Source organism: Ptychodera flava, chromosome 18 (assembly GCF_041260155.1).
Source record: "Ptychodera flava strain L36383 chromosome 18, AS_Pfla_20210202, whole genome shotgun sequence".
Lineage (NCBI taxonomy): Eukaryota > Metazoa > Hemichordata > Enteropneusta > Ptychoderidae > Ptychodera > Ptychodera flava.
In genome coordinates this window covers 4,976,876-4,984,876 of record NC_091945.1, presented here as the reverse complement: position 1 = coordinate 4,984,876, position 8,001 = coordinate 4,976,876, and positions in this window count along the sequence as shown.

Sequence of the window (8,001 nt, the reverse complement as noted above, 5' to 3'; positions counted from 1 at the left end):
TAGTTTCCGCTTACTCGATGACGCACATACTATATCTTACTTCCAAGTGCAATAAACTTACTGTGTACAAGTACTGTAAAAAGCGATTGGAGGCGACATGGAGCTCAGTTATGATGGCCGGTCGGGGGCGGGCCAACAAAATCAAGGGTTGCAATTCCCTGAAACTGGGAAACTGCAGACGGAAGGGGCCATGCTTTTATTACATGCAAAACGGGGGTAACGGTTCTACCTCCACGTGTATATATAACAATCAATCGGAGTCCGAGCTTCTGTTGAGAACATGCAAACCCTGCCTTGAGCTATTGCATTCAAACAAGGCATTTGATCGTTATAAAGAATGATTAGTTGCCCGCTCGACTGTATTTCTTCGGCTTTGAAAAGATACTATCAGCGGCTGACATCAATACAAGTCATATTCATAAACTTTGTAGCTTGCTTGCAATAGAAACTGTTGCATTAGGTCGCCAAGGTTCGTTGAACACGATTGAAACTAAGTTGCGATAATTTGATCTTCATTTATTCAAATTTATCAAAAGTGTTATATATATGTGCCCTAAATGATGCAATTAAATTACTCATAAAAACGAGTGTGTAACTTAAAACGAAAAGTGGATGAGGCCACATTTGCAGATTAAATCGGCAGTACTAAAAGTTGTCTGTCGACGTCCTCATGTACGATTGGATGCCGATCAACAGCCCCATAGAAGACACCGAACTTTATGAGACATCTGTGAAGGGGTAAAAAAACAGAAGGCGTATATTTTCAGGTGAAAATCGCCCACAGTGAAAGTTAGTAATAAGATGACAGTTGAACTGATCGTTCATATTCTTTCGTTCACAATTCCAATTCTCGACCAATAAAGATTAAATGTAGGCTATGTGTGTAGCTGTTTTATAGTTGTTTATGTTTATTTGTTTGCAGTTTGTTTGTTTCAATTCATTTATTTCTGGTTTTTGTTTACACATTGGACTACACTCTGGTACGTTGCTCTGGTCCACCCGACCAATAGCATTGTAAATTTAATTTTAAATTACAAGGTAAGATGTCTCAAAATTCAGGGCTAATATTCACCTTTCTCAATTCTAAATTATACCTTTGTAGTTGTGAAGGTATTTTTCACCGAAACGATTAAATGCGATCTTGTTACAGTTTTAGTTGTATTAGCGCCCTGTACAATTATGCAATCTGTGTCAAGCAGTGCAATATCGTCTGGAAATTAAAGATTGCACAGTTTTTGATAGTGAATATTCACAAAATTATCGAGAGATATGATATAATCAAAATAAAGGCTGTATGTCACATCCTTTACCATGCTTGCTTCTTAGACGATCTATCATATATTGCTAAATTACATGAAAGAGCTTTAAATCATTTTTTCACCTTTTATATCTAGATTTTGAGTGAAATGCACTCAGCAAGTGTCATATTGTCGACCACTCATCAGACGTATCCCTAAACAATCAACAATCTGCAATGAATATCGCACTCATAATTTCAATTCTTCCATCCTTCATTCAACACAATACGTATTTTGTTGTCTATCGTTTGGATCGTCTATGTTTTCCAGCAGTCATGGTATTATTGGCAATCGCCTGTAAAGTTGTAATAAAAATGTGTTTTCGTTATCCTTGCATGCGTAATTTTCAATAAAATAAAAGTGATTATCACAGTCCCATGAAAATGCAAATTACTTGGTATGGAGGGTCACCTTTTCTGATCAAAAAGAAGGAGGAGGGTCAGTAGGTTAAAAATTTTTATGCAGGTAATCAGGGGAGGGGCAGTAATTTACATGCATGCTCTTATTCAAACGCAGCGACCTTACTAGCTGTGGAAACGCAGCTATCTGCACGGATATCCGTGGCGGGGTTGACCTTTGACTCGCATAGCAACTCACGCTACCCCGCCAACAGATAGTTGCGTTTCCACAGCTACGACCTTACCTACTCCTGGTGTAATCTGTCCAGGCCCTTATTCAGCCTTACATGATTCAGTAATATTTCGATCGGAGGCGAGCACGTAGTATTAGATTTCTCCGCATATAAGAATGAACTGAGCAACAAGAGCAACTCGAAAGAAAAGAAAGAAAGAAATAAAGAAAAAACACTACAAAGAACCACGAATATGAATTCGATCTGTAGCGATTGTAAGGGTTAAAGCTCAAAGAAGGCTCTTGTTATTCAGTGTAAACCGTAGGTGTGAATGCATGTGTTCATGAGCTGCTGTGATTTGATCCCTTTCCTCATTTACGTAACGATAGTAAATGTATAATATTTGCCTATTAACGTGCATACCATTATATTAATGAGGACGATGACGGTACGTGACATTCTATGCCAAAAAAAATCATGAAAATACCGTGATATGTCCCTTAATCGAAGAGATTATGAAACGACTCTATTATTTGTTTTGAGAAAAGACGACTTGAGAAAATTACCCTCCACCGACATCAACTTGGTTCGTTATTCCAGTTTTCCTATTTTTTACTCTCACTGTAGGTAAAATTTGTGAATTAGGAATGATCCATAAAAAGGCACAAAATTCATAAGGTATTGTAAGCGTTGTCTTGCCTGGGAGCTCCAAGGGCATTTAAAAGCCAGGGGCAGGGGTGGACCCGCTCTCTCGGAAATAACTCACTGGTAGGTCTTGGACTGAGGTGAGCCTCTATAGAGAGTGTGGTACCAGGATCAGGTCCATCCTTCCACAGTCCCTCTATCCACTGTGATCCTTCCCTTACCGGGCCTGCACATATAAGGCAGCGTTCGTTGGTGGTGGTTATACCCTTAGGGGAGGGTTTGTTTTTGCCGCTAACCAGTAAAAACAAATTTTTATTTTGTTTTGTTTTGGGCGTTAGGAAAAGTTTTTTTAAGTTGCTTATAGAGGGCGTTACGCCAGCATCCAACGCGCCATTGATCGTTTGTTGAGCATCGCTCGGCATCTACCCGGTGACACATCTCCCGTTGCAAGGAGATTGTTGGTCACCGTAGTATTAGGGAGATTTTAATTACATTCATAGAGGTAACAGTCGATAACTTTGTAATCTTACTGGGGTATTGGGTTAGACGGCAAACCTCGATAAACCGCAACCCACCACCCCGGCCACCACCCAAGTCAAAACCTCGAGAGTACTCCAGCAGTAGCTGTGATATCGCAGCGGTACTTGTGGCGTGTATCGAACGTGCGCGGGTCATTGGGGCCATCGCCACACGGAACTGTGGCGATGACCCTAATGACCCGAGCGCGTGTGATATATGCCACAAGTACCGCTGCTATATCACAGCTAGTACTCCAGAAGAAAGTCACTATAAAATCAGCCATTTTGGAACCATTTTTGCTATCGACCACGAAGCTTCTGATGAGACGGTGCCGGTAACTGGTCAACTTGATTCCATTGTCAACCGTACCCCATGCCAAGGTTAATTAACTGGATCCTGCAACAAGTCAACTGAACTGGACCCTAAAGATATTTTTTTTCCAAAGCACCCTGGCGCTGGTCAATTTCACTTTAAAAGTTCACTTTCAATGTTATGATCCACTACTTGCGGTGACATTCTTGGAGGGACGTGATGAATGAAGATAAAAAACGAACCCCTTAGAACTAGCATGTATCATGAAAAACTGGTGAAACTTACAAGTGTAAGTAAGTCCTGAGATAGCTGAAAAATTGTAGCGCTACGGTGAGGCGGTCGGTGATGTTTGGTTTTTGCGGCATGGCTCACCAGTAGCGCTACAATGCCGATGGCCCTGTAGAGGTCAAAATAAGCGCATCCCACTGGACGAGGCGTGTTGATGTGAAATGCTACATATTTACTGCATTTGGTCGTACCGATTTATCACTACTGAAGACTAAACACTATACTTCACTAACCTTGTCGTTTATGGGGTTTGGAATTTGTTCAAACACGTCAATCGCGTTCCATAAACATTGAGTGTTGGGCATCTGTGTTTCTGGGAGCCGCCATTACCGGAAGTTGGTAATGGCGGCTCCCAGAAATGTTTTCGGAGCGCAATCGTCATGTTTGAACAAATTCCAAACCCCATAAATGACAAGGTTAATGTAGTATATTGTTTAGTCTTCAGTAGTGATAAATCGGTACGACCAAATGCAGTAAATATGTAGCATTTCACATAAACACGCCTCGTCCAGTGGGATGCGCTTATTTTGACCTCTACAGGGTCATCGGCATTGTAGCACTACTGGTGAGCAAAGTCGCAAAAACCAAAACTCACCGGCCGCCTCACCATAGCGCTACAATTTTGCAGCTAGTCCTAAGATAATGATAGAATGGGCAAAGTGAAAAGCCAGGCCTAGTCAGGCCTAGTCAGGCCCTCTAGGTTGGCGATCTAAAATTTAAAGCGAATTCATGTGTGCGCCCTCGCTAGAAGATCACCCGGCTAGTGGTTACACATTTAAACATATCAATGCACCTATCTGAATGTATCCCATATGCTTTTAGGCATGTCCGAGTTTACAGTTGTACTGTCTAAAAATGGGCGGAGAACGGCAGGGAAAGACATTAACCCCAACATGTGCGGTTAATTCTCAGAAATATCTTTTTTATTTGACAGAAAACTAGTTTGTATGCGTAAATACTTCCATGTTTGGCACACAACATGATATGAAGACGGTAACAAGTGAGAACGGCCCCGCGCGCCGAGAACGGCCCCACGCTACGTACATTCGAGAAAACGGTTCCAGGACATAGAGCATGTTGAGCACACGTGAATCATCTTGATGCGAAGTCTGCTTGTACCCGGAAGAAAATTAATCAATCCTGCGCTCGTGGAGGCATGGCAGCTAGGCTGCGATCGATGCAAATTGCAAGTGGTTATTTTGCCGCATGAATTTCAATAAAACAAATAATATAGTCTGGTGCCGAAGCACAAAACCCAAAAATTTTGGCCCCACAATGGTCTCGGTGGTTTCTGTATCTTCAAAGCCTACTGAATCAGGATCTGCATGATGCCACCCTGGCACCCTCGGACATTTTAATATATTCAAAGTGGCCGCCAAGATGGCCGCCAAATATGTAAATGGTGATATCTCAGCTCTGTGAAATGTTATCAAAATGATTTTAGTGTCGTATGCCAGGTAAACAGGGCCAAGAAATTCATTTCTTTTATTCCGAACATGTGCAACCCTTAATTTGCATAAAAATCCAAGATGGCTGCCAAAATGACCTCAAAACAGGTAAAATGCCATATCTCAGCTCCATTACAAGCTGTTGGAGTCATTGTGGTCTCCTTTGCCAGGCAAATGGGGCTAAGGAACTCATATTTTTCATTGCCTTATATGTACAACCCTTTATTTGCATAAAAATAATCCAAGATGGCTGCCAAGACGACCTCAAAAAACAGTTAAAATATCATATCTGAGCTCAATGACTAGCTGTTGAAGTCATTTTGCTCTCATTTGCAAGGTATATTGGGTCAAGCAATTCATATCTTTCATTAGCTGACATGTGCAACACTTAATTTGCGTAAAAACCCAAGATGTCAGTATGTAACAAGTCATATCTCAATACAGTGTGCCACTGATTTTGGTGTCTTTCGGCATGTTTTACGTGTCAAAGAATTGGTATATTTTGTTATTGCTGTAAAATCAAACATGAAAATCTGAAATTGATACTTACAATCCAAGATGGCTGCAAAGCTGCTTTCCACAACAAATATCAAAATACATCTAAGCTGAAATTGCATCTTAGAGACTAATACATAAAGGGTTCAAGGCAGAAGGATAAGTTTCTGTCGTTATATAAATGTAAAATATTTCATTGAAAGCCAAAATGACCACCCAATATCAACTATGGTCACAAAAATGGACGCCACAAAAAACATTGAGTCGCATCTTAACCAACTAAGCATTCTTGAGATCAACTTTGTTTTGTTCCACAACAAATATCAAGGTATATCTTAGCTGAAACTACATCCTAGAGACTGATACATTTCAATATTGGTCGCAGAGTTTTCATTTCGTGTTTTCTTGTTTTCATGTTATCCCTCTAAAGTTGTACCCTTAGCTTTGCATCATCATGCTGCAATCAATTTTATAGTTTCTGCCATAGGGGCATCAAGAATATGAATGTTTTGCGCTTGACATCCATCCAAAGCACTTTTAACAGTTTACTTGCAGTCCAATTATCCAATCTCTAATTGAATTGTTATTGTTTTTATAATTAAACATATAGACACCTTGCTCCTTCGAAAGCAACCTTCATCACTAGTCCAAATCCACTACCTGACATAAAAAGGTATATACTGATAAGCTGTGCAATTTCCTTGTGTCTCGGAATGAAACCGAAAGTACATAACAGTGCTGACGTGATTCTTATCACATCACTTCTCCAATAGATGGATTGCAGACTAACCTGTACTGTTTTTTGTGGCTTGTGCCAGCTTTATTGGACTATGATAAGAAACATACAGACAACCAAAATGTATGCATACAAAGAGCCACAACTGCTAGATGCCCATGCTGTGTCTTGTTATGGCGCAGTGGCTACATGCTAGCCATGGGAGCCACAACACACTAAAACTGCAAAAATAACGGGCATAACAACTGGCACATGTTAAATATTAAATTTAAGTTCGCAACCTAGAGGGCCCGACTAGGCCTGGGTTTTTCACTTTGCCTGATAGAATATTCTAAACTACAGTGTAGCATGATGGTAATATAGGTTCCAATTCAGCAACCGAACGGCGCTGTTACAGTTGTGTTGTACAATGTAGGGATAATAAATTTTAAATAGAATAGCAAATGACGGTCCAGACATATAGGAAGAAAACAAAATAACTCTCAATGTAAGTGAGTATTAATTACAAATGACTTGAAGAGATTAACTGTTAAGGATGTAAAAATGATCAGGATATTTTGGACAAGTCATCCAGGGTTAGAGATGGAGTTGACAAGGGTCGAATTGACATGATGTCCACTTGGCTTGGATCTGCAGCCAGTTGGTTTTGGGTGGAGTTGTCTAGATACCACCATGCTGACACTGGCATATCAATTGTGCTCATGGCAGGGGTCATCGCCACAGAATGCATAGGCTGTTTTTGTAGTGTATTATGAAACTGATTAAGTTTGCAAAATAATGAAATCTGTAAGTCTTTGAATTAATCACCTGTACCCACTTTATCACTGAATATCTATGACTCATTCCCTTCTGCTCATTTCCTTGAAATATATTAGTCTTCAAATAAATCAACCTGTACCCACTTCATTCTTGACAATACGAACATTCATTTTCAACAATTTTTATATGAGTTGTCCATGGTTCCTGCTGTGATAGTGAACTTCTAACCTTGTTGCATTCAATGCTATACACTTGAGGACAAAAGTTCAAATTCAAGCAGAAAACCATCGATGGATCACAGTATGCAGTGGCTCGAGAATAAAGTGGGTACAGGTTGATTTATTCAGACTAATTTCATTATTTTATGAGCTAAATCAGCAACGCAGATTAATGTTGTAATAAACTACCAAAAAGTCTATGGGTTGGCTGGCATGGGTTCTGTGGTGTTGACCCCAGACCTGACACGGACCAATATGCCACACCACAGCTTCATATTCACAGCGAGTGTCTGGCAAGTCAACAAATAACACAAGTCCAACTTTCACTCTTCATGGGTACAGTTGAAATAGACGTGAGGAACGTGCACAGTTTTCACGCACTTCACTCTCATGCTCATCTAGATTGAAGCATTTTGCTTTGTTTACAACAACACATAAACAATTGTTATATCAAAAGTAAAAAATTGTAACAACAAGAAGGTGTTGTTCAGTAAGTGGGCATCCTCTTGAGCATGAAAAGAGACAGCTTGCATTGCTCTGAATGAAACACTCTCTTTTCAACCTGAACAGATGTATAATACTACTACATAGATATATTATGGTGTGTATCTGTGTGTGTGTGTGTGTGTGTGGTGTGTGTGTGTGTGTGTGTGAGAGAGAGAGAGAGAGAGAGAGAGAGAGAGGAGAGAGAGAGAGAGAGAGAGAGAGAGAG